General features: G+C 45.3%; 1 protein-coding gene across 4 annotated transcripts in view; it reads right to left on the bottom strand.

The window, feature by feature from the left end:
• LRRC4C (leucine rich repeat containing 4C) overlaps positions 1–27,626 on the bottom strand; it is a 3,131,096-nt gene that overhangs the window by 635,741 nt on the left and 2,467,729 nt on the right. For all 4 annotated transcript variants that reach the window (XM_069221814.1, XM_069221813.1, XM_069221816.1 and 1 more), the window contains one exon: positions 20,303–20,395. The gene's annotated coding sequence lies outside the window, so the exon portion shown is untranslated. The remainder of the gene's footprint in view (positions 1–20,302; positions 20,396–27,626) is intronic.

The raw sequence follows: 27,626 nt of genomic DNA, 5'->3' as shown, positions 1-27,626 counted from the left end.
GCTGGTTTACCAACCAGTGAGGTGGAATTAAAAATGCATTAAAACTCGTACAACGCGAAATAAGGACCAGGCAGTTCACACTGCTTTTGACGTAGCTAAATGAAGGATTATTTCTCTTTGCATGACTTATAAAACAAATGGTAGTTTACTCTGGCACTGGGAACTCAACAAGATATCCCGATGAACCTCATGAGGCATTAATATGTAATAGAGTCCCCCAACCGTTAATACTTTTAAAGGCGCACTTGCCAACATTCTATAATGAAAAAGAGGTGGGATGTTTCTTACAATGGTGGCATCACAGGAAATGACGTCACGCAATCTTCAACATAGAGTTAGCAAGGACAGTGGGGCCTCTCCTTCCTGTTTGGTATCGCAGCACACCCATAATTCCATGCAGTGGCCCCTCTCACTACAGGATTCCTGTGCCAGTGCCCCACTGATGAGAGGTAGCTGCCAGGTTGTGACATTTTAAATTGCAGGATACTCCGGCCGATATTTATACTTTTTTAGCGCCACATTTGTGCCGGTTTTTGACGGTAAAGCGGCACAAACTTACAAAATGCAATTGTATTTTGTAAGTTTGCGCCAATTTTGCGTAAAAAAACGGTGCAAAAAAAAGTATAAAAATAGGCCTCCGTCTCTCAACGTTTGCAACATTCGTAAAGTATTGGCCCACAGGGTCTGGTCTGCACTGATGGGAGAAGAATTTACGTATTATGTTGAGTCACCAAGGATATAAAGCTGTAGACAAGATGAACTTGGAGAAACCTTTGCTCGCAGTGTGCACAGCTCACGCTTCTTCTTTTCCTTTTCGTGTGTCTCTTTACCTCTTCGCTCCTTTTGTACTTGGTCTTTGTTTACTTCTGTCTTTAGTAGCATCTTTCTTTCCAGACACCTCTTTCCTGTCACACGTCATCCCTTATCCCCGCCCGTGCCTCTACCATAACCTTTTCTGTTTCTTGTCACAACACCCCATCTTTTTCTCTTTTCCTTATATCTATTTCACTCTGTTGCTCTTTTCTTATCAGCTCCCTCTATCTTTCGATTCTGTTTACAGACCCTTGGGTTGTCCTCCTGTCTTCCTACTGGCTTGACAGGTGCTCCGGAAGTGGTAGTACTCCTTCACCTTTTCAGGCATTTGGGACCAGTAGAAGTGAGTGACCAACCTGTCCCAGGTTTGATCTGCCCCAAAAGCACAGCCAAGGGGATATCATGAGCTATGTTCAAGAGGAAGGCCCCAAAGGCCAATCGCCTGGTTGCCACAGGTTTTGGTTCCCTAGCTTCACTGTATAGGATGCCTTCATTCCAGTAGATCTTTTAGATCCTATGGGTTGCACTGGTATTCCCCTGATCCTAGACTTCAGTCTGGAACCGAAAGCCTTCAAAAATTTGGTATGTTTTCTGTGCTTGACACAATTCCTCCCTAAAGGAAAACTCAAAGAGCCATCACAGTTTTCTCGTGGGTGGGCTCTTCTTCCCCTTTAGGTTCCAGATCCTCCCCTGGGGTCATATTCCTTCTAGACCATGGGAAGTTTTGTGGCTCGTTTCCCACACTTCTTGTCCTTCCTCTTGGCTGTGGGAACACGGGCATTTGTACCAAGCAATAGGCTCCTTTGACTTCTCTGACGGGATGTCTGTGCCCTTTTGACCTCATACACCCACTCAGGCAGACCAAACATGTCTGCATGAGTGTTCCTTTTCACTTCAGCCCAAGCAGAGGTTTCAAGGTCATTTCTAGCAGACACTTCACTGGAATGACAGGGCTCACAGCTACCTTCTTCTGGGCAGTAACCCTTCCCAACTCAAAGGTGACCATTGCCATGGGATTAAAGATAACCTGATTGTCAGGGTTGGCTACCCTGTGGAGAGTATCTGGGAAAATCTGCTTTGGGGAAATCAGCCAATCCACCACTGTGGTAATGCTGGCTGATGTATCCCTCAGAGCTTCTACCTTGGTCCAGTTGATGATTTACTATTGCCTTCATTTCACCGTATTGGCAGGTAAGGCGGCATCCACCCCACCCACGGAGACTGAGGAGGTTGTACTATCACCCTTGATTTCCCCAGGGCAAACTTCCACACCAGTTTCTAAAGTAGCAATCCTTTGGAGTACCCACAAGTGGGGACTTCCTGGAACACACTCAGGGCCTGATTACGATCTTGTTGGACGGGGTTACTCCATCACAAATGTGATGGATATCCTGTCCGCTGTATTATGATTCCATTATATCCTATGGAAATCGTAATACAGTGGAAGGAATGTCCGTCATGTTTGTGACAGAGTATTCAATCTGCTAAGATCGTAATAAGGCCCTCGGTCTCCCTTTTTATTTCCTGGCGTATGACAGTGCTTGAATTAATCCCAGCCATTGGCAATCGCTCAGGACGCATCCCAATCCATCATTTTTTGCCCACCATTCCAGCTTAGTTTGGACCCAGCCATATGTAAATCAGTCTTGACCCAACTCCTCATGGGAACAGTCCAGCCTGCACTGCAAGACAGATCTTCCCTGAACCAGAACACAAACAACCTAGAACTGATTTCATCCTAGTTCGGGGTCTGCAGCAAGGAATAGCTTTATTCCAGTGGCACACTGAGCCTGGCACCCACGTCTGGGCATACCCAGTGCACTTAGGGTGGCAAATGCAAAAACAACAAGGTGATGGATGGAGTGCTTAAGTTAATCTCAGCCACTGGCAATCGCCCGGGCCTCATCTCAGCCAATCAATTTTTTTGCCCACCATGCCACCTCAGTTTGGACCCAGCCATATGCAAATCAGTCTTGACCCTGATTCTCATGGGAGCAGTCCTAACCGAAGTGCCAAGCTAGGTCCTCCCTGAACCGGAACACAATCAACTTAGGACGAGTTTAAAACTGCTTAACCATGCTGTAGGTTCAGGGCTGGAGACATGCTTTGCATGGTTTCTCTAGTTGTGTCACAATATGTGCTTCAGTCCACTAGTGACATTTAACTTACAGGCCCTGGGTACTCTTTTTTACAATATACTGTGGACTTATAGACAAGGTAAATATAACAGTTCCCAGGGTCAGAGCAGCATCAGTAAAAAAAAAAACTGGGGTGATCATATAAAAAGAGGCACTTTGATACAGCAAACCATCTAAAACACTGCCACCAGACTCCTCTTAGATGTCCTCAGGGGCACTCACCTCATTCTTTACCTCATAGAACTACACTGCCTACCCATCCAGAAACAATGACAATTCAAGCGGCTCATCCTTGTCTCAACACTGGACCTGCGTACCTCAAAGACTAACTTTTACTCTTATCATCCAACCAGACATCTACACTCAGCCTGACTCGCCCTTGCATGTGTCCCCGGTATCTGCAGAAGCAAGCAAGACTTTCTTTTACCTACACTTCATCGCCAAGAAGACCTAAAATGTACTTCCTCATGACATCAAGACCGCCTCTTTTCACTTCACATATTCCACAAGAAACTGAAGATCTGGCCGTTCAACTAGGAGATCCGCCTGATCTACCTTCCGCCCCCGGCGCCTGTATACCCTCAGGGGTGATAAGTTGTGCCACACAAATCGACATAACATAACTAGTCTAGATTGAAACCACACGTTCACCATCCACGCCCTCCACCTCTGGACACTTGGCTTGTCCCCCAACCATTTATCCACCCAATAAATATAGAACATTGTGGCTCATTGTTCAACAATCATATATGCACAATTGCAGGAAGAAGAAAAGCATTTGTGTAGGGTTTATTACATTGTTATTAACAAACAATCAGGTTTCTGAGCATCTTTATTTTCTTGTAGCATGTTCTTACCCTTCTAGACAGCCCCCCCCACACATTCACTGGTGTAAAAATAGCCCCGGCAACCCCCATGGGAGTTCTAGAGGTGCCCCTACATCCTCTGTGGTGTGGGGGGATCCCTGAGTTCTAGCGGCCCCCCTTTGGCACTGTGCATGGGCCAGTTTGTGAGCTCCTTACTGGGGCCGGATGGTGGGTGGCCCCTCTGTATACTTTGCAGGGAGGCCCCGTCAAGTTTCCTTGTGTGACTTCATAAATTCTTTTATTGACTCACTAGCCCATCCCTTGACCATTGGAGCTGTGCTCCTGGTGAGCTCTGGGATATGAGGGCAGTGTATGCTTTGAGGCGTGCGGGGCACTCTGAGGATTTCCCCATCCCAAAGACTCTGGCTGAATGATCACCCCCTTCTTTACCCACTCTGGATGTTCTTATGATGTGGGCATTAATCATTTAATGCTGATCAATTGTGTCCTCTGTGATTTCCTTCCTAACCACCCCATGATCTTTATTAGATGTGGGTGGAATGGCACAACTTCACTTGCTTGTGAACACAGGCTGCATCATGGGCTCCCTTAAATTGACTTTGGCCTAAGCCCTGGTTGGCCTGTTTGAAAGACTCCAGCTAATCTGACGCCTCGGCGCTGTCACGAAATTTTTCCGACTGCATCTTGCTAGATGTCTTTCTGATGCACTTCTACCTGCCGATTACCTTCTTGCCCATACTCTGATACCCCTGTAAGCCTTCAACGTGGTTAGTGCTCCAGTCCTTGAGCACACCCGGCATGGGGCCCTTATATCAAAATATGATAATTATATCATATGTTGCTTTTTGTAGACCTCCCATTTATTGATAATAATTTAATTGCATAAACTGATCACTCTCACCATTGTACATCCTGTGTCATCCTTTCATTAGCCCATGTGTCACACGTAGTGTGCCTTTGTTGTAAAGCACTCTTCCGCCTCTTACAGCTATCAGCGCTACACTACAAAGCTATTAAATAAATGCTGATGGTTCTATCTAGTAAAGCCCAAAAACCTGCCACTGGGAGCAAATTTCCTGGCAATTCTTTCATGTTGCAATATCTGCATGCGCAAATCTGTTAACATGAGGCTCTTACGTAGATTACCCAAGTGTAAAAGTAGTTGACGTGGTTAAGAGATAACTGCATGGAGTTCCACTACTTTAGTTTACTTCCATAGTTGAACTACTCTTTACAACCACTTGCACAGTTGCAGTACTTTCTTCTTGCATTTTTAATTTTGCAATTTTGATGGAAGTTAATCCAATCACACCTCCTGCTTTGAAGCACCTAAAATGTTATCTAAGCTCTGAATCCGTTTGGACCACCCCCTTGGATCCCAGCATCCACTTCTGCCTCACCCCAGCTCTCCAGTCACTCATCCACATCTATTACTCTTGCAGTTTGAACAGTGATGGCACTGATTGTTCTGCCCTGTGCTTGTTTACACTTCTGAAGGGAAGGATTGATTGTTGGCTACTGGAAAAACACTGTGGTGGAATTCTGAAGAACGAATATCCTGGTAGTAAACGATTAGGTTGTCCAATAGGACAGGAAGCTATTGCTGTGACAACATAATGCATTGAAGAAGTAAAAAAAATGGATTCCGTTTTACTCCACCCGCCTACTCAGTAAAGGAATATCTGTTCCAATTAGGAAACAATCTGTATCAGGGGCCCCTAGTCTGTGCCAGAACTGGTGTCTCTACCACGTGCACCTTCCATCGTCCTCATTTTATACAAAGTGTCCATTCACCTTTGATTTCAATGCAAGAATAAGTGACTCTGCAAGCAGACTAGCCCCACTCTCCTCAACACCCCCTCCAGGGCGCCAATTAAGATTTCCAGCTGTCGGTATCTAATGTCATTGCACCAGAAAAAAAGCGCAGTGAGCCGCATTGATCTGTGTCAAAGTCCCTTCAGAGGGGAAATTGGACAGGAATAATGATAATTGTCAGAGGAAGTCAAACCATTAAATGGAGATTTTCAAAAGATAAAAAAAAAACAGTCAGTCAGTGTTCTCGCGAGTGCCCGTTGCTTCTCCGCGCGCTGCTCATTATCCGGAAGCAAATGGCCGTTTAGGATGCCTTTGACGCGAGTCAGTTTCCACCTCAGAACTATGAAATAGGCTTATGTATCACCAGGCAGTTGCCAGACAGAGAGAAAGAAAGAATCTGGTGAACCTCTGAGAAGATAAAAAAACCTTTAGTCCTATTACTGGTAAGGTGCTGCTCCGATGCAGGAGTTTAATGAGACAAGGGAACATCTATTACCATAAAAACACCAACCCACCTCTAGTTTCATCTGCATATCACACTGAAATCCATCTGGAGCCTCGCAACACCATCAAAAATCGGTGGTTTGATACCGAGAGGATAATGAATGTATCATCACAGTGTTAGCGAGCTATGGGCAAACATTGATGTCGAGAGGTTTTCAAAGCATTTTGGAGTTTCCAATCCAAGGGACAATTTCTGCTTCTGTTTCTCTTTTGCTGCTTTGGGATGCACTATAGTTTTAAGGTCTCCACATTTAATATCATTAAATGTTGCATTCTTGTATAGAGCAACCCGACCAGCAAGCTATTAGCACCATGTTCATTTCCAACCCAGTGACACGCAGAACATACAGCATTTTTCACCAGGCTACACTTCACATTAAACACAGAAAGTAGGAATGCAATCAAGCAGTACTTCTATCAATTCCACTGGAATGCTTAAAAGAAAGAAGGTAAAAAAGAATGAAGTACAGATTAATCTAGGAGATCAAGAGAGAGCAGAGAAGAAATATCAGGTACAGAATTGGTAGGATTTCGCAATGAAAGGAGAGAAAACTATGTACAGAGGAATATGACATATGGTACAAGCTGTACTCCACTGTAGAAGTAAGGGTCTCCTTGTACCCCATTTCCCCAAATGAAGACTAGAATGTAGGTATTTGGGAATGCTGGAATGACAAAATAGAGACTTAAAAAACAGAGGAATCCATTGCCAAACACTATTTTGAACATGTAAAGTAGTACTAAATTGCATAGTCCGAAATGCAGCTAAACCACTGACCGGAGAGCTCCACAGATGTCGGTATTGGTTTTAGTGGAGACAAGGGGGAATCATGGGGAAAATGCAGAATAATTACACCAAAATAGGTGGGATTAAGATAAACTGAAAGTTATAGGGAGGGGGATTCTACAATTAAGCAAATACCTACATAGGAGTGAGACATTTGAAATTCTAGTCAAGAAGGGCACATCCCACCTCCTTCTTGCATGAATTTGGTACATCCATTTCCATCAGCATCTGAAGGAGATGTTTTCCAAGTGGCAACCCTTTGGCGACTTTATGCTCAACTCTCTAGTCCAGTGGTGCCCAAACTGTGGTCCGGGGACCCCTGGGGTCCCTCGAAGACATCTCAGGGGGTCCGCCGACTGCTTCGAAAATAAAATAATATTAACAGATTAGGTACCCAGCTTTCAGTAATGACTCAGTGGGGGTTCCCCGGATTTCAAAATTGGTTCAGTGGGGTCCCTGGATTCCAGTAATGATAAATTGGGGGTCCACAGAAGTCAAAAGGTTGGCAACCACTGCTCTAGCCTGTGAACACGCAGGCACGAGGACACTGAGAAAAAGCTTTTTTTCCCAGCTGCAGCGGACACATAGGGCCCGATTCACAAAGTTAAACTTGTCCCGGACTCTGTGTTGCTCTTGCTAACCTGTGTGCTTCTCCACCATCCCCTGTGTTGCTCTCCCTCGTGTATTGCTTTTGCTATTCCACATTGCTTTCTGCCCCCAACCAGCCTCTGCTACCCCCACCCTAATGGGGAACAATTTTTATAACCAAAAAAAGCTTGCACCACTTCTATTTTCATTCATAATATTTTTTACCCATTCATTTCGGATTGGTAAATAACAAAAAAAAAAAGAGGCATTTGCGTCACTATGGAAGCGCTTGCGTTTTAATGCATGAATGCACAGACAAAATGACGTGCCCACAAGCAGATGAGACTTTTTTTCTCATTGACAGAGCCATTAGGCCCCAAAGATGAGACCTATTGGCTTTGGAAATTCTTGTTTCTCTAGGTTTTCTCCCCAGAATGGAGAATAACTGCGTGGACCCAGACATAATAGAACCTTTACTGTGCATTTTTCCCCATTTTGGGGGTAAAATCACTGACATAATCTATCTGCTCTTATGAGTGAGCAGGTGTCCGCTGGAGGTGTGCTTTGTGGCGGGTGATGTGGGCCTCCTGATGTTCAGAGGGGGCTTCTGACTGTCCGGTGTCCGCATGTCCTGCTCCCGACTCTGTCAGCCGGGGGTCTCATTATGCTGCTTGGTGGTCTCCTTGCTCGAGATTATCAGAGCTGGGGCTCGCAGACCCAAGAATTCAGGACTCATAAACACTTGTAATTACTGTTTATGTAATTCCACCCAGAGTTATCCCATGTGGTTGAAAACTGCACCGCTAAAAATGAGAGCGGAAGTGCGTGGGGTCCTCAGTGTGTTCTTAATGCTGTGTGCACACTCAGACCTAAACTATTCTCCAGTGCTTAATTTGTAAATAAAAAGGTGCCGGTGCCCAAAGCCCTCCTCTTAAACACGCGGCTGCTGCCATTAAATGTGCAAACACGGAATACTGAGGCAGCGTAATCCTGAAGCCTTCACGGGCCTCTTCAATCCATATAAAGCCCCTCCCTGCCCCTTCAACTCACTCTTGCAGCTTTCTACTTTCTCCCTTTGTGACGCTTTTTCGTTTTTCTCTTCCTTCGTGTTTCCCATATGTGTCTTTTGCTCGCAGCAAATGCTTGAGGCAGAAGAATAATCACCGGCCCTCAAAAAAAAGTGCTGGTGCTCAGCACCGGAAACAAGCACAAATTAAGCACTGCTATTCTCAAAACAGGGGTGTTTGCAAGTGGTTACAGAGGACCCACTGAGTTTGCGTTTTGAAGAATCATCACTATGTAAATGATTCCGATTCAGATGCGGCTTCTGTAAATTCACGTTCTTATGAAAATCAGACATGGATCCGTGTGCCCTGGAACAACTTTAGACAGCCCCCCAAAGTGCACCCGTTGATAGCTTCACGACAAGAGCTTTCCTAATGACGCGAAGTGCTGATCTCTAGGTCGGGCGTTGGAATCCGGCACCGCAAACTTAGCTTTCATCCTTCTGAGGTCCGTGCCTTGAATACATTTACCTTTAATGCAGTGCATACCTTAAAACACCTCTTATTGCCTACGAACAGCAAAAGTTTGGTTCGACATGCTACATGGACCAAAAACACAGTCCCAGCAGAGGCAACCTTGCAGCACAAACAGAGGAGGCGACTGAAAAAGGGGTAACATTTAACACACAGTAGTAGTACAAGAAAGCCTTTATTCAGTTATAAACAACCAAAAAAGAACACAGTACCATTGTATGCAATATATATCACATTTCATAAAATCTACACCGATAAAACAGATGAGAAAAATAAATAAAAACAGTTAATCAGTGTCCAAATCCAGGTTCAACATACATTTACGATCACTTATATGCCAAGCGAGCACTGTTCCTTCCAACAGACACCACCTAACAACTATCACGCAAAATATAGCAATATTTCAACAGCAAGGGAATAAAGTGCATTGATCACAGTACAGTTATTTGCCAACCACTTTTTGCAGCTTTATAACAGCTGCAAAACTCCTGTATACTGCATAGAAAACCACTTCAGTTTGCAGTAATTGTAAATGGAGCAAAGCTGGCCTACAGGTTCTGATGTGGAGCTTTCTGAGCAGCGTGGTTAGAATATTTCTCCTTGATACCCTATATAAATAGCAGAAAAAACAGAAATGCAACTGGGATTGGGTAGACTTTGAGTCACGGTACAGGCCAAGAGGACTTTCTTGCAGTATGCCTGTGACAGGTACGAGATAGTATCTCTGTATACTAGGTGTACTATAAAGATACGGTTCCATACGGTTACGTCATTAAGGGAACACAGGCCTCAACCATCTTTTTTCTATATTCAGCTTTGGCTCTTTGGCATGCCAAAAAGGCCAATAAACCAAGATCATTAACGTGCATATCTATTTTCTGAGGGTTATTAAAAAGCTCTTTCCATCCAATGGAATACAATTGGGCCTTTGCATATTGCACCCACTGGATATTACACACTTTGCCTGAGTTCATGCAGTCCCTAATCACTGAATGATTGAGTGTTGCTTCCAGATCAATATCCATAACAGTTCCAGGGCTTTATGAACAGTATCCCCCAGATAATTCAGGCCCAGTTCTTCATGACATATGTTGGCAGGTACACTCCTTGATAATGGAAGGAGTTTACGCAAAAAACAATTGTCAGAAACCTGCAACTTTGCCTGTTCACAAAATCCACAGATACCTGCACTGAATGAGGCCAAGGAAATACATCTGGCTTTATAAATGTTGATTATCGCCTCAACAGGTGTACTACCCAGCTTCTTCAAAAGTGTTGACACCCTCATCTGCTCAAAATGCATACACCTCACTTTTATCAGAAGCTTCCAAGTGTTTTTAAGATCAAAGGGAATTCCTGAGGGGGAGATTTAAGCAAAGCGGCCCCTTAACGCCCCCCTACAGCCACCATGTGTGTGCCGTATTTAAAATATGGCGCACCATGGAACAGGGTAGCGGGCAATAGAGGCATGACGCTATTGATGTACAGTTCAGGGTTAGTGCCAACATTTTGGCGCTAACCCTGAACAGTACATAGGGGTCCATTGTAACCAATGGTGTGCCCCCTTTTAACGCCTGTTAAAAATGCAGAAAAAAAATGCAGCAAAGAAATCTTTGAGATTTCTTTGCTCCATTTTTCGGCCCCCCCTAATGGAGGAACACCCCACTTGCATACATTATGCCTAGCAGAGGCATAATGTGGCACAAGGGGTTACAAGGGTTTACAAAGAGGAACAATGAATGCATTACACCACTTTGCGGCGATTTTGGCCTCATTGCATCACATAAGCATAAATAAATGATGCTAATGTGGCACAAGTAGGCGCTGGGGCTCTTAAGTCTGGGCCTAAGTATGTAAAAGTCCAGACAGTATGCAGTTTAGTGCCGCTTGCATCGAATGGGCTCACCTTTCTCACTATTGTAAAGGCTTTAGATTAATTTGTAGACAACTCTAGGCTGCCCATGAACTCCACACATCTATCCAGCAGTCCCTGGAGGCCTCCCCCAGCTCTTGACATCAGAACACAGTCATCTGCATGCATGAGGGGGGATAATTTAAACTCCTAACAAGAAAGACTCCAAGTCATTAATACATAAACTAAACAAAAAGGGGGCAATTACTCAGCCTTGTCTGACTCCCTCTGCTATTTTAATGGGGGTACACACTCTCCATTAGGTCAGTATCCAACAAATCCCACTACGGCCTCATGTAGTTTCGATAGTAAATGTACTATCTTGGACTCTTCACACATTGCCAACAATTTCATCCATAATTTATCTCGGTCAACATTGTTGAATGCGAAGCTGAGGTCTATGAAGGCCAGGTAAAGACACCCACCCTTGATGTGAAGGTATTTACCTATCATAAGATGGAGGTTCAAGTACTGAAAAACTTTAAAACACAGATTTTCCTACTGTCCACTCCTTTCGAGCCGCCCTGATACTATCTCAGCATAGTTCCGCGAAGTTGCTCAAATGGCATGCAGTGCCTCAAATACATATCATGGATTTGGGACATAGTAACACATTGGTTGAAGAGAAAACTAGTGCAGCAAGCAAGATAAAATACAACTTAAGTAAACCAACTCTGTGAAACACCGGAACAACCAAACTCTGAGAGATGCAGGTTCAAATATGTTAGACTATTGGACTGCATAAAAAGGAGTCCCAGGTGAGCCATCTCAGCAGATATCAGCTCTGTAATATTATTGGGAAGTCTTTGCTATACAAATTACAGCTCAATGGCTCATGCTTTATTTGTCTGGTTAGCTGTCAAAAGTACTCATTTTAAAATAGTGGGATTTATCAGGTGTCAGTGTGCACCTCTTCCACCGGTGTGGTCGTCCTCATGATTACAAAATGATGAGTTTTTCAGATTGTATGTTCACTTTAGACGTCCTGATGTTCTAAATTATTGTTTTCTATTTTTTATTACATTTATGTTAAAGTAGTCAGACACTATATATGAATGACATCACATTTTACAGCAGGATGAGGTGAAAGAGTCACAGTTGCACATAGTAATGAATGAGAAAGGATCAGAAGACCAGAAGATTGTGTCAGTGCTGAGCTTAAGAGCAACACTGACACATACACAAAAATTCTTGAAGCTAATCTGTAGTCCAATAGAACAGTACATCAATGGTTTGGAGTGTCCAAGTCAAAGGAACCTCAGGTCATCTCTGGGGTACCACAGCAGTCAATAATGTGACCCTAGTGGGGAGAATAATGTAGGTGGCCCTCCATGCTCCTGCGGCTTCCAATGTGCTGATGGGTTGTCCTCAGTTCGTAGTTTTAAGTATACATCGTACGGACTGGTGAGAATGTTGTGAGAGGTCCCTCACAGTGGTCATCTTTTTGCTGTTCCTTGAATGTCGATAAGACTTTGCTGCATTATAAGGCTATGGGTTGTTTCTAGAAGCTCCTGGCCTCCTCTCTCAACAGGAAGATGGATTCCATTTTGCCACATTGTGTTACTAGTGCACGCCAGTAGATAACCCCTGGCAGGGATGGGACTTTCCAGTGCATGGTGATGGTATATCCTGCGCGGGGAAAAGTCATGACCAGAAACCAACTGTTAACCTTCCCAGTTTTGGGGGGCTTGTAGAGATCTAGGATATAACTTTCTGGGCTTTGCCGGACAGTATGTTGTAAACATATTAGTTATTTCAAGCCAGAGGCAGTAGCGACTGGACAGTCCCAAAACATGTTTAATATCTGCATACTGAACTCAGGAGCGAGGGCATGTGGTGCTCTTTGTGTCATATAGACCGTACTGGGCGTTAGGTAAGCCCTGGGGTGTAGGGTGTGCAATTAAATAAACTGAAATCTGTCATTACCAAATATCCTGTCGGAATGGGAGATCATTGAGTCCTATTCCTTTTGCGTAAAGGTGAGTCCCACCTCGGTTTGAGCTCATAAGTGTTCAAGGAGGCCATGATACCAGGCTATTACCCAAACCTATTGTGAATATCTTGCGTATGAGACAGGTTCCAGGTTCGGTTTGTGTAATGCCCCAAGTATCCTTAGAGGTCACTAGAAGGCATTGGCCCACTGGGATGCAGTATTGCTCAACCAACAGGTCAAAAGGAGTAAGATTATCATCTTGAAATAAGTCTCCCATGCAGAACATCACTGATCATACAAATTATTGACCATGGGGGGAGTAATGCGCTGTCTAAAGCAGTGGAGACTGCGGAGCGGGATTCCAGGAGCATAACTTGCAGTTTCAGAGATGGATAAAGCCCTATGGTAACAGTTGTGTGCTACACAAAAGAGGTTGTTGAAGTATCAGGGGCATGGCATTTGGTAGAAAAGCTTTGCGGATTAAATCTAGGGTGCCCAGTTTGGATTAATGACCTACCTTCCTGGAGGAGCTGGCCTGCGATCCATCCTGAAGACCACTGTAATTGTGTTAGAAGGTAGTAATGCTCAAAGTCCGGAGTCCCCATGCCACCGACTTTCCCAGGGCGCTTTAGTGTGGACAATACCACTCTACTGCGGCCCCTACTGCAAATTATTTCCCCCCATCATGCCTTCTAGTATATGGACGAGATACTGAGGTAGTCGTAGGGATGAATTTGGGAAATAATAGTCTTCGTAGCAGTATCATTTTTGCGAGGGCCACCCCTTCAGGGACACTCAGTCCGAGGTTTTTCCAGAAGGAAATCTGTGCCCTGAGGCTAATATTGCTCTCATCAGATTGTTGTCAGGCATATCCATGTTCAAGTGATACATGTTAGTGCCCAAATATTTAACGGTTGTAGCCTTCCAGTTGATCATGTCTTGGTCAGGTGGAGTTTAGAGGAAAAATACACGTTTTTGACCAGTTTACGCCCAGGCCAGAGACCTTTCTGAAGGTGTTAAATTTGTGTGCTATGGTAAGTACCCCTTTACGAATTGTAAATCAGTATGTAATCTGCATACAACAATGTTCACATCTATCTCATTCTCAAGGGGGTGGCCCCATGCCTGGCCTGGGATGTGAAGTTGCATCACTGATTGTTCCATGGCAAGGGTGAACGGCAGTGGAGAGAGGGGACATCCCTGTTTGGTGCTCCACTGGACAGGTAAAGCATTGGATAGGAGCTGGCCAGTTCCAACAGCATATAATAATAATATATTTTGACTCCTAATCCCATGTATCAGAGTAGCTCAAACATGTAGGCCCAGCCAATCATAGCAAATGCTTTTTTGAGGTACAAAATAAGGCTTACAGCATATAGGCCTTTTTGTGCACCTTTGCCCATTAGATCGTGTAAACGTTGAAGAGCATATTTACAAGAAAGTGGTGCATTGGTCCTGATGCTGCGCTCTACTTGCATCGCCCCTGCCCCACCTAACAACACCGTGGTTGCACCGTATTTAAAATACGGTGCATCATGGCAGTTGTTCGGACAATAGTGTCAACATTTTTAACACTATTGTTGTGCTTTGCTGCACTAGGGTCAAAAAGTTTGACGCTAGTGCAGCAAAGCACTGGGAGGCCCATGGATTTAAATGGGTGCGTCTTTTTCACACCTGCTCAGAGCCTAAAAAATGGCGCAGTGAAATGTAAATTTCACTGTGCCATTTTTTTGGACCTCCCTGTGTTGGAACGCCCCTCTTGCATACATTAGCCTGACGCAGGCATAATGTGGTACAAGGGGTTGCAAAGTGGAGCAATGCAAGCATTCCGCCACTTTGTAAATACGGCATGGGAAAAGCCACCAAGGTGGCACTACGGCTTGTAAATATGCCCCTGAATGTCTAGAAAAGTGGATCTCCATGAAATGAAACTGTTTTGGTCGAAGTGGACCAATTGATGAGCAGCACTAGTCTCATTACCATTATTTTACTTAGGACCGTATAGTCATTACTAAGTGTTGCCAAGGGCCTATGTGAGCCCACTTCAAGGAGATCCCAGCCTGGTTTAGGCAAGGAAACTAGTAGGGCTTCACTTATAAAGGGAGTAAGAGTACCTGCCTCCAGTGCAATATCATAAAGGTCAGCTAGGCATGATGTATAGACATATAGATCTTATGGAACTTGAGGAGGGAATCCGTCTAAGGCAAGAGACTTACTCATGGTGAAGTTTCGATTTGTCCCACAGACCTCTTTTCCGTGATAGGGCTCTCTAGTACCCTGTGGCCAGAAGATAAACCAGGAAAAACCAGGCCCTCAATGAGCTCAGATATTTGGTTCTATGATGCAGGGTCCAGAGCTATATAAAACACCATGTTGGGTTATAAAGATAGTGTGGATATCTGCTTGAATATGTGTTATGAAGTTCTCAGCAGTATGAATAGCCAAGATAGGGTGAGTGTTGTTTGATCAGCCAGTAGTCTGCCCCATTTATCCCCTCAATATGAGTTTTTGGAAGGTGAGTGTCATAGTGATTTGACAAGTTGTGCTGGGTGTTCCTAGGCCAAGGACCATTTTCTGTTGAGGCTACAGTCCGTACATGTCCAACACTAGGGTTTGTAAGGAGAGTTTGACTTTACTAAGACTGCGGGCTATGGTATGTAGAGCTCCGTTTACTGAACAAGTGCAGTTTCCATGGAGGAGAGTTTTGAATGCATCCCGTGCTACCAATATGGAAGAGTTGGTGCCACTATTGTCAGCACAGTAGTTTATGATACCTTCTTGGACCTGCTCTTTGAAAGCTGAGACCTCTAGAGTGGTGGATTATAGCTTCCAAGCCAGGACATGGGATATCATTTTGACCAATGTGAAAAGTAATAGCAAGGGGTTATAGTCTGACAATTTATTGCCCAGATGTTAAACATTAAGGACTTGTGATTGTAGGGAGAGCGGGCAAAGGAAGCAATCTATGCAGACATGTTAGTCATGCAGGGCGGAGTCGTAGGAATAAACCCTAGAATCTGGGTAGATAGTCGTCCATATGTCAATATGTCAAGCTGGAGCCAGGGAGGCATGAGCAGTCTCATGCGGCACCACATAATCCTCTCCACAGGGAAGATGCGGCCAATCCATCCTGGAAAGTGTGCTTCCAGGGAGGAGAGACAAAGTGAAGGTGGAAACCAAGAGCCCTTCTTGTGCACCACAGGGGGATCCAGCCTTCATGGCAAGTCAGGTTTTGAGGATAGAGAAGGAGGCCTGGACGGCCATCCTGGCCCAGGCCAGTAGTAAGCCTTAGCCCTGGTCAAGGTACAGTGGAGTTGGCTCAATCAGCCCCCTTTAGGAGGGTGAGGGCAGCAATGTGGGCAGTGCTCACAGGGCAGGCTGGTATCTGAGGGGAAGGGCACCAGGCAGTCCCTTGGTTGGTCAAACAACTTGGACCCCGATCCCACAAGTGACGTGGTTGTGCTCAAGGCACCCTCCTACATTTCACAGCAGACAATGCAGGTCGATCAGGGGCCGGATTGTGGCACACTCTTGTCCCAATCCTCTGTGGTAGAGTCGCTCCTCTAACAGGCGTGGTCACCCCTTGGTTTCCCCCATCGTATCCGGTAGACCTTAGATAACCGGGCCATGATGGCAACTCGAGCGAGGGTAATCCTGCCCACAGTCGTGGCAATCAGAAGCTGCCAGTGAGTACAGCAGTGTAGGACAGAGTATTATATGCACAATAGGTGTCCACATGTGTGCGGATTTATTAGCATTTAATAAGCTGGCTGGGAGCTCTTCATTTGAGTGTCCATCATCTTGGTGTGGCAAACCACACCCGAAGTATTAAATGATGAGTACACCAAGCCTCCTTAATTTTGTTGAATTAAAAAAATGTGGACATTACAAGACTTCAGGTTATACGGTTAAATGGTGGCTACAGAGCGGCCTAGGGAATGCACTGACGTCACTAGCCTGACATCCCAACAAGCAAATATACTCCTCCAGCTAACCATACTGGGTTGTTATTTTCCTTGCATTTGCCATTGGGATGAGTGGTGCCTAGACTTTGAGAAGCTCCTTTTTATTCCCTTTATCTTTGTTCTTTTCCTTTCTACTTGGAAGGATGCCTGGACTCACTTTTACGTATTTTTGTTTATTTTGTTGTCAATTGGAACAGTTGGGGTACAGATGGATCATTGACGTACGTAGCTCACTTATGCCTGCAGTAAGATGGAGTTGTAGGCTCCATATCTTACTTGCCATTACTGGGCCACTTGACAGCCCCAGCTCAGAACCAGGAATTACACTGACATTTCTAGCCTAATATTCCACCAAGAAATAAGTACTGCTTCATCAAAGAATAGAAAACTTGTTACGTTTATTTTTTTTTAAATGGCAGCCTGTTTGTTTATCCTTCTTTCTTTCATCAGGTTGAAGGATACCTTGAATCTGAGTAGACCTTTTAACTTATTTTACCATTTGTACTTTTCCTTAAATTGAGGAGCCTGGACTTGCTTTTACTTATTATTATTCACACTGTTGTGATTTGGATCTATTCTGCTGCCTGACTTCTGCTTCTAGGCCAAATAATGGTGATCACAGGGTAGAGGCACAGAAGAGATGTGCAGCGGGCCTGCGGCTGGAGCAACAAAAGCATGTAATCAGTTTGTTGGTTCAGAAACACTGCTCATTACATTAAAGGTGGGCTCACACTTTAAATTGGTTTCATATTCTCATCACCCTGTTCCCTATCTATGTCAAATGGGTGGATAAATTAGTCAATCACTGTCCAGCAATGTTTAAATACCTAATTGTTCTAAGTGGTTTTGACACATGGGCTAAATCACCAATCATCCCCACTGCTAAGCAACCGAAAAAAACTAGGGGTGGGTGATAAACTCCGCTCCTCCAGCAGAGTTCGTGGAGTTTTGCCCACTCTATCCTTTGCTTGGAGCTTAGAGTACCAGAAAAACTCCACCAGCCACTGCGTGGCAGAAAGTTTTCTTGCGCACTGCTCTCCAAAGTTAAGTTGCCGAGTGCAAGACAGAAAACCGAGCGCTAGATCGCCTCCCAGCGAGATTTCTCAACACAGGCGGTCATGGCAGGTCACTACCGCTCACGTTAAGAAAGCTGCTGCTTGTGTTGAGAAAGCTGCCACTCGAGCAGTAAATCTACTTGAGCGGCAGAAAGAAGTAGTGCCCTCTGGCACACAACTTGGTTCTGTTCACGCTGATTTTTCAGTTCTCAATGATAAAAATCAGAGCGAGCAGTGCGATGTACCGGAATTCTGACAGGTCGCTACCCCTCACGTTAAGAAAGCTGCTGCTTGTGTTGAGAAAGCTGCCACTCGAGCAGTAAATCTACTTGAGCGGCAGAAAGAAGTAGTGCCCTCTGGCACACAACTTGGTTCTGTTCACGCTGATTTTTCAGTTCTCAATGATAAAAATCAGAGCGAGCAGTGCGATGTACCGGAATTCTGACAGGTCGCTACCGCTCACGTTAAGAAAGCTGCTGCTTGTGTTGAGAAAGCTGTCACTCGAGCAGTAAATCTACTTGAGCGGTAGAAAGAAGTAGTGCCCACTGGCACACAACTTGGTTCTGTTCACGCTGATTTTTCAGTTCTCAATGATAAAAATCAGAGCGAGCAGTGCGATGTACTGGAATTTTGACACTCGTTGAACTCCACTGAATCTTGCAAAGTGTTTAGGTAACTGCGGAATTCCGGAGAGGGTGGATTAAGGGTGTGGGGTGGGGGATCAGGGTAGTTTGGTTTTTGGGGGTGGGATCAGGGTCGTTTTTTTTTGGGGGGGGTGAGGGTAGTTTGTTTTTGGGGGGTGGGGGTCGGGGTAGTTTGTTTTTTGCGGGTAGAGGTGGTGGAGTCATTGTTTTTTGGGGTTGGAGGGGTCAGGGTAATTTTGTTTTTAGAGGTGAGGTAGTTTTATTTTTGGGGGTGGGGTTGGTTGTTTTTAGGGCGGGAGGGGGTTGGGGTAGGTTTTAGGGCTCAGGGTGGGTGGGGGGTATCAGGGTAGTTGTATTTTTAGGGCGAGTGGGGGGATGGCATGCGAAAACCATGCATGCCGTTCCACACATGCCTTAACTAGGCATGCCTTAACAATGAAAAATCGTTGTAAAGGCATGCATGGTAAAGCATTCATGGAAACAACGGATATCATTCACATGATGGATCATTTAAAGTAATGCCCAATTTGTGTGGTCTTGCAATACATGTGTCAAAAAAGTGTTTTGCCTCTAAGTGACACTGCAGAAAGATTTTTTAGTTACTTGCTTGTTCTCATAAATGCAATGAGTGACCTCTAAATCCTGTTCAAAATAGTTGATTTTCTGCCAGAAGTACTACACCATCAAGAAACCTCAAACCTGGCTTGACATCTCAAGCTACCTGGGTCCATGAGTGAAGTGAGGTGGAGTGTGGATCGACAAAGAATAAACTACTGAGCTCACAAGAGCCACCTATTGACATACGTAAGACTCCATCATAAATCCAGTGGGATGAACAGTTTACCTATCAACCTGTCCACTAACCTTTCTTTACCCATTCCAAAACAAGTGTCGGATTCATTCCTTCACAGTAGATCATCCTATATTATGACTTTCCAGATCTTAAGTGCCATATGTTATGTCAATGAAGGAAGAATATATGTGATGATGCACAGGTATTTTATATCAATATAAAGGAAAGCCTTGATAAACAATTAATAACCTTAATAGTTTAATCTATCAGATTAGAACATTTTACAGTTTTTTTAGATTTTACTCTTAATTCATATTCTATGGTTTTGAGAAAGTTTCTGCAAAAACAAATAATCAAATAGATTCTTTCACAGAAATATGAAGACCACTTCAACAATTTGATCTACATGAAGTAGTGAAAATGATTGTGATTGAAAAAGACAAGCACAATCTTATAAAGTCCACAATGGGTAAATTTACATCAAGTATAGGCAGATTTGTTGTATTATGGAGCTCAGACCGCTAGATACTTTAATAGTGTAGTACTTTTATCAAAAATACGTGAACATCCATAGAGTTTTCACCTTTACTCTAGACATGTACTTGTATAGTTTGGTTGAAAACAATAAAATAAGATTGTTAGCATGACAAAAACGATTCATATAATTCAATGTTCATAACAGTAGGTCAAATATTTAATGCAGGACAAATTGTGGGCCTCTGTCATAAACAAAAAAGTATTGTGGTGTGATCCCATTTCCAATTGGTTCGTCTAACCAGTGGAGTAGAGATTGAGTTCTTACTGGTCAAAAATGATGCCAAAACCCAGGACTCATATTTACAATAGTTTCTCTGTTCATGCCACAAACAGGCAGACTAGATGTATGTTTGGAGAGGAAGAATGAGAAAGAAAAGATTTTTAGAAGCTAAACAAAGAGTCCAGCAAAACAAAGCAGATCCTAAACAAAAAGCAGTAGGGAAAGTAACTCACCATTATCACCTCCAAGATAACCTCTTGACATCCATCTCATTGCAGGGTCTTTTGAGTTTCAAAGCCATTCACCCAAGGATTGTCAGTGATCAACTAGAAAACACAAATAGCATTTGTTCTTTATTGTCTGGTCTGTATACACTGGTAACATTTCCAGGTAAAACCTGTGAACACATTACATTTCTTTTGAAAGTGAATGAGGAACTTTCTTTAGTGAAGTCTTCAAGCTGTCATAGATAGACTCTTGCTCTAAGCAAGACTGCTGGTTTAAGGATGACAGTACTTTTCTTTGTAGGTGACTAGGCCAGTCCTACAACAAGTTGCAACTGTCGTCCCAATCCTCCCAGCTCACAAGCAGTACCTCACCTAAAACCCAACAGTAAACGGTGATTTGTGGCACCCTTTACGGCTGGACTCAAAAGTGTGACATCTCAGGGAGGTTGTGGTTAAACAGAGATTACCTTTTTCTCACATGAACAAAATGTCTCAGTCATGACACAGGCAATGAAAGAGATGCAGTGAAGTTTCAATAAGGTTTATTAACAAGAGTGCAATCTATTGTAAATTGCATGGGCTGCAATGATTAGGAAAATGAACAATGCAAGAAACAGAATGGTAAAAACAAGAGTCATGAATTCAAAGACCCCCACCATCTTGCAATAACATAAACTATGAATTGAAGTTATGCATTGATTTCATAACCCAAATCTAGGGCTGGTGCAGCCCCGTGCTCATTCTGAATTTGTTTGAATACTTCCAGAAAGTGTTGGGGTACCATATGTGGTAGTATAAATTGAAAAGAAGACTGTACCACATGTGGCGCAGTCATCCACTGAGGGAACCATCCTCAAGGGCAAGAAAATTGTAAGAATTCTATGCTTTTTCTTCGGCATGTATGGGAAAACACAGCTGCAAGCTGATTATTTTTCTCGGCTATTCAGAACAGGATTATTTCTCAGGCACTTTACCCATGATAATGTTTGTGGATTAATCCCAGTAGTAGCCAATTGGTATCCAGTAGGTGCTGGACGCACTGGTGTTGTCTTCAGAGTTCGCATTACGAACTCAACAAGTCTATATAGTGTAACTATTTCAGGGTATAGATTGTGCAGATCTGTTGCCTGCATATTTATGATGTTCTTGATAAGTAATCGGAATTTCAAAATACCGGTATGCTTGGTATCTTTGTGGTACATTTGCAATTCTGTATGTGTGGTGTGAAAAACTTAAAAGTACATGTTTTTTCATACACCACACCCTGTCACGTGGGCTGTCTAGGGTCTACCTTAGGAGTGACATATGTATTAATAAGGAAGCTTCAGGCCCGGTAAAGAGGTTAGTTTGCCAAGTTGAATTACGAGGTTAAAATTAAATACAGATGCTGCACTAGCAGACCTAAGAAATGTTTTGAAGTGTTGCTTAAGTGGGGGACGCAACAAGTGCTGGTGGCCTACAAGTAGCATTTAATTTACAGGCCCTGGGTACCTGTAGAACCCCTTTACTAGGATCCTGGAAGTAAAGTAAAGGTGCCATTTGGTTGTACGGCACTTTTACCATGTTTAAACGAGAGAGAGACAAGTACATTAGCACTGGTTTGCAGTAGTAAGATGCAAACAGTTTTAGGCCAACAAAAAGTATATCCAGAAGATAGAAGGGGTGAAGGTTAAAACATTGGGGGAGACCCTGCACAAAGATCTAGGACCAACTGTATTCTTTTAGAAAAGTTAAAGGGAAAAGAAAATACAAATTCCTTTAGGATCTGATGCACTTTGTAGAGAAGAGGCTTACAGTGTAGACTAAACCTCAGCATCATTTGTTAAGGGTTGCACAGGTTCGGACATGCTGGTAAGGCTGCCATGTTGAGAAAGAAGAATGCTCAAGGGTGGTGCTGTGAACAACAACAAGCAATTGGTTCTTGATTAGCGGCCATATTGAACTTTGTTCTCATCCGGTGGCAGGTGTAGGTTAATCAGGGCTCCATCACCTCAGTTATCACTGACTGAAACGTGGGTTTAGAATTTTGCAGAGGTGATGGGTATTTGATATTAATGCCTGGAAATCCAGAATTTGCGTACACTTATTTACACAAATAATGTCAGAACCTTTGGGCACAGGTCTCTCTATTTTCCTGTACAGAAGAAGGCACTGGAAAGAGTAGAAACTGACCCAGCATTAAGTGTGGCTGTCTTTTTGTCCCCAGACCCTACAGATGTAATGCCATAAGGCATCTAGGGCACTTTGTGCTGAAACACCAGGTAGTCAGGTAAGGAATATCAGGTAAAACAGCCAACTAATCCAATTTGTTGGAGTGGTGACTTCTTCAGTCTTAGTAGGCAAGTTCAGTCAAAGAGAGAATCAGGAGAATATGAAATAGTTGTTCTTTTATTTGTCCATGAATTATAAAAATCTTTGAGTGGCCTCTAATTGGCATATACAATGGAAGTTTCCATTCCTATTGGTTTAAACGTTAAACCTAATGTGTACTAATATTAGGTTTCTCCTGAGCCATCTTACACCCACATTACCAAAATGTGACATCAGAAAACTCTGAGAGTTCGCTTGAAGGAATCTCTCATGTTACTTCCTGTTAGAAATGGGGTCTCTGGTTGACAGTCAGGTTACCCCCTGTTCAAGCAAGGACCCTCACTCTAGTTAGGATAAAAGAGAATCACCCTCAGCTAACCCCTGCTTACCCCCTTGGTAGCTTGGCAGAGCAGTAGGCTTAACCTCAGAGTGCTGGGCGTAAAGTATTTGTACCAACACACACAGTAACTTAATGAAAACACTACAAAATGACACAACACCAGTTTAGAAAAATAGGAAATATTTATCTAGACAAAACAAGACCAAAACGACAAAAATCCAACATACACAAGTCAAGTTATGATTTTTTAAAGGTTTAAAATAAAAAGAGTCTTTAGGTAGTTGTAACACCACACTAGCGCTGCTAGCGTGAAAATGTACCTGATTTGCGGCAAAAATAACCCCGCACGGGCGGTGTGCGTCGAAAATAACCCTGCACGGGTATATGCGTCGAAAACAGCTCGGCACGGCGAGGCGCGTCGAAAAAGCCAGCCACGCGACGGTCCGAAAGTCCCGCGGCGCTGGTTGCGATCTCTCAGCCTTCGTCAGCGATGCTGCGCGTCGTTTCTCCTGCTCCGGGCGTCGATTCTCCGGTCGCGTTTCCTGCGGCGTCGTTTCTCAGCTGCGGAGTCGGCGTCGCGTCGTTTTCTCAGCCGCGATCGGATTCGCGTCGATCTTTTCTCCGCACGGCGCTCGGTGCGTGTATTTTTGTCCTTAGGCTGCCAGCCTCTCCTTTCAGGGTCCCAGGAACTGGAAGGGCACCACAGAGCAGAGTAGGGGTCTCTCCAGAGACTCCAGGTGCTGGCAGGAAGAAGTCTTTGCTATCCCTGAGACTTCAACAACAGGAGGCAAGCTCTACATCAAGCCCTTGGAGATTTCTTCTTCAAGATGGAAGGCACACAAAGTCCAGTCTTTGCCCTCTTACTCTGGCAGAAGCAGCACTGCAGGAAAGCTCCACAAAGCACAGTCACAGGCAGGGCAGCACTTGTTCCTCAGCGATCAGCTCTTCTCCCGGCAGAGGTTCCCCTTGATTCCAGAAGTGTTTCTAAAGTTTGTAAGTTTGGGTGCCCTTCTTATACCCGTTTTAGTCTTTGAAGTCACCTTTCTTCAAAGGGGACTCACACCTTCTTGTGAAATCCTGCCTTGCCCAGGCAAGGCCTCAGACACACACCAGGGGGTTGGAGACAGCATTGTCAGAGGCAGGCACAGTCCTTTCAGATGAGAGTGACCACTCCACCCCTCCCTCCTAGCAGAGATGGCTAATCAGGAAATGCAGATTACACCCCAGCTCCCTTTGTGTCACTGTCTGGTGTGAGGTGAAAAACAACCCAACTGTCAAACTGACCCAGACAGGGAATCCACAAACAAGGCAGAGTCACAGAATGGTTTAAGCAAGAAAATGCTCACTTTCTAAAAGTGGCATTTCCAAACTCACAATCTTAAAATCAACTTTACTAAAAGATGTATTTCTAAATTGTGAGTTCAGGGATCCCAAACTCCACATGTCCATCTACTCTCTAGGGGAATCTACACTTTAATCATATTTAAAGGTAGCCCCCATATTATCCTATGAGAGAGACAGACCTGGCAACAGTGAAAACGAAATTGGCAGTATTTCACTGTCAGGACATATAAACCACATTACTATATGTCCTACCTTATCCATACACTGCACCCTGCCCTTGGGGCTACCTAGGGCCTACCTTAGGGGTGCCTTACATGTAAGGAAAGGGAAGGTTTAGGCCTGGCAAGTGGGTACACTTGCCAAGTCGAATTTACAGTGTAAGAATACACACACAGACACTGCAGTGGCAGGTCTGAGACATGATTACAGAGCTACTTATGTGGGTGGCACAACCAGTGCTGCAGGCCCACTAGTAGCATTTGATTTACAGGCCCTGGCACCTCTAGGGCACCTTACTAGGGACTTACTAGTAAATCAAATAGGCCAATCATGGATAAACCACTTACATACAATTTAAACAGGAGAGCATATGCACTTTAGCACTGGTTAGCAGTGGTAAAGTGCTCAGAGTTGAAAAGCCAACAGCAACATGTCAGAAAAAAATAGGAGGCAGGAGGCGAAAAAGACTGGGGATGACCCTGCATAAGCAAAAGTCCAACACGACCCCCTACCAGCCTAAAGCCAGGGGAGAACAATCAATACCTTGATGTACTTCCCTGATTGGGGCGATAGAACCGGGACCCAGGCCCACAACAGCAGGGGCATGTTCCAGTTCTACGCCTTCCTGACTCCAGTTGGATCCCTCTGTCCATACTCTCAGGGCCCACTAAGCTAACCCATGGGGAACCCTTCTCCACATCTACAGACACCATCTGTGCAACACCTAACTTTACTTTGCTCACAGATGTATTGCAATGGGCAGATAGTACCACCAGGGCCAACACAGTGGTGTTGCCCACTCCACCCCCGGGGTGTGACTCTCGTCCTCCCCCCCCCAGGGGCAACTCTGTCCACCAGGACAGCAAGCCACAGTGGCCCCAGACAACTGTCAGGGATGAGAGCCCGACCTCAGGCCTCTCTAACCACTGTGACTGTGGAGAGTGGGGGGTGGTAGCCCCAGGTGCCTGGCACCCTTTGACCACTCTCTCTTCCACCAGGTCAGGGATGTTAACCTGACCCTGGTCCTCCCCTCTGGGGCTCTGTACCCTCCCTGCAGAAGCGGCACCCCCAGAGTCAAAAACTGTCAGGGTGCTTGTAGAAGCAGTCCTGCACAATTCTTCCATCAGTGCAGGGATGTTAACCTGCAACTGATCCTCCAACCTGGGGTCTGTACCTTCAGGTTGGACCAGGGCCAGGGGTGAGGCTTCCCTCCCCCTGCCCTCTCTTCTGGGGTCCTGAACCACCCAACTAGGAGCGGCCCCCCCAGAAGACAACATGGTAGGGGCACTGTTAGCAGTAGCCCCTTCCTCCAGGTCAGGGGGGACACCCTTAACCTGGCCTCCCAATCCAGGGCCTGTACCCACAGACTGGATCACTGCCTGGCAAACCAGGACTTCTTGGGGGGCATACCTACCCCCTACCAGGTCAGAGTTTACCCTCTGAACCTGGTCATCCAACCCAGGGTCACCACCCTGCGGTTGAACCACTGCCTGGCACACCAGGACTTCCAGGGGGGCACACTTACCCCCCTCAAGGGACACACTGTCCCGAAGGGCCACACAAGAGTCTGGCTGGCGCAGGTCTCCTGACCTCTGCCCATCTGACAGAGTCTGGATTCCCCCCAACCCAGAAATGGTCTCACCAAGGTCATTCATGGGGGGCTCTGCTCTCAGAGCTGACCCCTGACCCTCCAGGTTCTCCACTGGGGTCCGCAACCCCCTCTCAACCCTCTGTCTGGACTTCTGCACCCCCTCACTAGGAGTGGTACTGCCAGACACCAGAACTGGTGGGACGCTGGCTACAGCCGCCCCCCCAAGTTCTCCTGACACTGTGGGGTCTCCCTCAACAGATGGCCCTATGGTACAGGCTAGGCTCCCCTCCTGGTGTTCCCGCAGGGAACCCTCCAGGACCTGGGACCGGATCTCGGGCACCTTGGGCCTCAACCCATCCCCATTCCCTCTCCTCTGAGACTGGACATGGGGTCCCTCACCCATCCCACTACACTGGGACCTACCTGGGACACTACAATCCTTCCCTACCTCACCTGGTTGGGAATTACCTAGACCACTCCTCTCAGGAGCACCCCCAAATGCCTCTTCAGACTCTCTGGTACTCACCCAGAAGTCTGCCTCCATTGTAAGCTCCCTGGGGTCAGAGAACTCACACTCCACCTGGTGTTGGCATAGCTCTGGAAAATAAGGACTAGACATATGCTCTCCAGCAATTACATCACTCAGCCCCTCACATGAATTAACCAAAGTACCCTTCACCCAACCATCCAGTGACTCTGCTTTGAAAAAGCACCCCACATCACCCTCCTGAGACTGGTGAGACAGTACCTGACTGTCCCTGACACTCAACCCACACTCTTCTGGGATGTTTTCACACTCCATAACCAGGACTTCTACCTGGGGGGAACCCCTCTCCCTGTCACTCTCACCTAGAGTCAGTAGAGTGTCCCTCCCACCAGTAGGAATATGACTCCCCATGCCAGTTCCCCAATCCACCTCAGGGACCCTGTGCATCACTGGAGCTACCTCATACCCCTGACCCTCCTGGCGTGTGTTAACTCCCTCCTTCAAGTAGGGCACCACCTCTCTGGGCATGTGCACTTCTGCAGCATCACTGGATATACAATTGTTGCTGCCACCATTCCAGCTGGACTCAGCCCTCATGACTTCCAGCTCTTTCAATTTAAGCTCGTAAGCATAAATCATTTTTTTAATCTCTAAGTTCCTCCTCCTTTCTTTCAACTTTTCCCACTTGTCATACTCCCTTTGCATCTTCAACTTTTCTGCCTCCAACCGGCGAACCCTTTCTGCCTGTCTGTCCTGTAACTCTTCAGGAGTCAGACCCTTGGGTGACACCCTGCCATCCCTCCTGGGGACCCTCCCCCCAGGCGTGACAGGTTCCTCCACTACACCACTGTGTATCCTCTGCACTTCCCCCCCATATTCTCCTCCTCTGTGTGCCTTCCAGCCTTCTTGATTGTCACCCAGGCCCTCTGTGCCTGTTGCAGCTCCCCCTCCCTTGTGGAGCTCTCAGTGGGACAGTCAAGATCTTTAAGGAACTGTTTCAATTGAGCAACTGAGTACTCCTTCAGTTTCTCCATTTCAA

This window comes from Pleurodeles waltl, chromosome 3_1 (assembly GCF_031143425.1).
Source record: "Pleurodeles waltl isolate 20211129_DDA chromosome 3_1, aPleWal1.hap1.20221129, whole genome shotgun sequence".
Classification (NCBI taxonomy): Eukaryota; Metazoa; Chordata; class Amphibia; order Caudata; family Salamandridae; genus Pleurodeles; species Pleurodeles waltl.
This window is presented reverse-complemented; position numbering and strand designations above follow the sequence as displayed.